The sequence below is a fragment of the Curcuma longa genome, chromosome 13 (genome assembly GCF_044706935.1).
Source record: "Curcuma longa cultivar G26 ecotype Majalengka, Jawa Barat chromosome 13, ITB_CL_G26_1.1, whole genome shotgun sequence".
NCBI classification, from domain to species: Eukaryota; Viridiplantae; Streptophyta; class Magnoliopsida; order Zingiberales; family Zingiberaceae; genus Curcuma; species Curcuma longa.
Window position 1 is genome coordinate 4,159,953 of NC_133873.1, and position 3,086 is coordinate 4,163,038.

Here is a 3,086-nt window from a genome sequence, read left to right on the forward strand (position 1 = left end):
CATAGGCACGGCCTAGGGCAAGACACGGCCCCTGTTAAGGAGGCATGACCTGTAAATAAACATTCTGAAATGAGAATTACATTTAGTCAATAATTGCATTTAGTTTTTATGCAAGTGTCCAATTAATCTATATTGTAGATAACATGGTGTGCGGAGTCACACACAGAAGACCATGTTATCAGTCCTTATAGATTATAAACAGTGTTCACAACCAAGATGGATTGGACCAACCATCGGAGTGGTTGTAGTGTAATTTGGTTTTAGTCTGTCTTGACTATAGAATTACACTAGTACACTTAGTGTGTATTGAGCAGGACCATCTGAGGATTGTTCGATTTATACTGACTATATAATCGAACTAAACCTCTGTTACTATAGATGTACATGCTCTTAATCCCGATATAATAACAAACACGTGTGCTTAATATATACTTCTTTAATTCATCAAAGGGTGAGGTTTAGATTGATAAATCAAAAGGCCCGATGAGTTGGGAAATAGTATTATGTACATGGTGTGTTGTTGATTATAGAAGGAAACTGTGTCCTATAATCTAGGTTGATGATGTCCCCTTGAGGAGCTCATAAGGATTATCATGTAAACCCTGCAGGTGGACCTTGTCCGCATGATAATAAGGTTGAGTGGTACTACTCTTGGATTAGATGTCGATTAAATACGAGTTGTCAGTAACTCATTTTAATTGACGGACATACGATATCTTAAACACAGGGAGACTAATGTACTTATAGTAAGAAGGAGCCCATATTATAATATGGGATTGGTGCGGTAGTTCGATAATAACTCTTTAGTGGTATGAGTTATTATCGATGAACTAAGGTTGTGTGTTCGGGGCGAACACGGGAAGCCTTAGCTCATCAAAAGGCCAAAGCCAATTCCTCCTCTAGGTCCCTGTTGTAGCCTCTAGGAACCTCAAGTCCATCATGGAAGAATTCGCGAAGAAACCAGGCATTCGAACCCATGCTAAGTGGTGTAATCGATCAGCCGATCGATTACACACCTTGGTAATCGATCAGCTGATCGATTACCCAGTCCCGTGGGGGACCAGCATGGTAATCGATCAGGTGATCGATTACCACATGGTAATCGATCAGGTGATCGATTACCAGTGTTGCTGAGAAAGAGTTACGAGATTTAATCGATTGTTTGATCGATTAAAGGCCGCGGGTTCGAATAGGAAACTTCCGAAATCATTCCAAAACTCTCCGATTTGATTGAATCAAATTATACCATGTTTATGGAATAATTATACCATGTTTATGGCTCTAATTATACCATAAATAAAGGATGGTAAGGCTATAAAAGAAGAGGTTGGCTTGGCTTTAGAGATGCACAACAAAGCTAGGTGGTAGCCGAAGCTTTCGGCAAGCCAACCCTTTCTTCTCTTCTTCTTCCTCTTCTATTCAACAAGAAGGAAGGAAGTTTAGCAAGCCATCGAAGGAGAATTCTGGTGGAGAAAACTCTCGAAGGATCGTTGCCCACACGACGCTCGAGAGGAGGAGAGGAATACGACAGAAGATCAAGAGGTCTTCGGGTACAAACTTCGTTCTTCCGAAACGTCGGAAGAAAGGTATAATTTAATGTTTCCGCAATTAATTAAATTATTCCTTTTATATTGGAACCTGTAAACCAAACACAAGAGCCCAACGATCGGGCAACTTGAGATCGTTTCGGAAAAATTTTTGTTCTGCAAGAATTTACCGGAACGGTTTTTCAAGACTTTCCCTTCATTGAATTAAGTTGGTTTTGTACTGACTTATTTAATTTCAATTTTTCAGATGACACGAACGACTGACATCTTGACTAGTCGCGAAGAGCGACAAAATGAACTTTGGGACAAGATTAAGAAGCTTAATTATGACCCGAATCATGGAGTCAGATGGTTGATTGATCAGCTTGATGATTTGTTTTGGAAACTAGAGCAAGAAGATGTTCCAATCACAGATAATGAACGAAGATTTTTTCTAGTTTATTCATTATCGGAACATCTTAGGAATATTGCACTCGAACTTTGGGATGATTCTGAAGGACTAATATCATATTCAGAAATGTGCAGAGAGCTACTTTACTATGAAATCCTCGAGGAGGATTTACGAGGATTTAGAAGAATTCGAGGTGGATCCGAAGAAATGGATCCTGAAGAATTCAAGATGGATCCTGAAGAATTCGAGGAGGATCCTGAAGAAATGGACTTCGAAGAACCTGAAGAGGTTCCTGAAATGGACCTCATGGAATTCGAAGAGGATCCTATAGAAGTAGATCTCAATGAACCTGAGGATCTAAAAATGGATCAGGAAGAATCAGATAAGGATCTCGAAGAGTGCGTTGAAGATACAGAATTGGATCTGAATACAGGGTCGTTGGACAATTCTAAAGCTGACATTGCCATCATTGAGTCTGGTTGATGATGCGTGTTCCGCAAGTATACGGAATGTCGCCAAGTAGTAAAAGATATCGAATCCACAGGGACCGTGGAATTAATTACTATCCTAGCACAATAAGAGTGGAGAGTTCATTGGAATTGATTTGGTGTGGGGGAGAAGGAGTGTTTTAGAGTTCCTAAACCTTAATTCGAAGAAAGAGTTCGACTGTGACAATGGGTGGAAAGCGACTCTAGGACTTCGGATTCCTCGAGGTATTGATTGATTGACTTGGATCCTCTATCATTCCTCAATCATTACATAATTGTAAGGATTCTAACCAAATTATCCAATTAGACCTCGTCAGGCTTCCTCGGAATAAATCAATGGTGTTCTAATGCTAATTAGGTTGGTTCGAGATGATTCTAGATAGCCTAGTTCAAGACTTTCCTGTGTCACCGAGCGCCCTAGAATACTACTAGATTCCTACCCCTTGTCACAGGGTATCCCTTTTAGAGACCTCTCCCCAACACTAAGCAACCGTTAGTTATCCCTCATAAACATTATGTTGGTGCAATAGCTGCCCCAAGTGCATTGAGTTTCAATGTTTGGCTAAACTATGTTTGAAGTTAGGCAATTCTTGTTGATCTAACATGTGTAATGCAAGTTTGTAGAAAAGTCCAAGCGTAGTCTTGGCAAAAGAAAAGTCC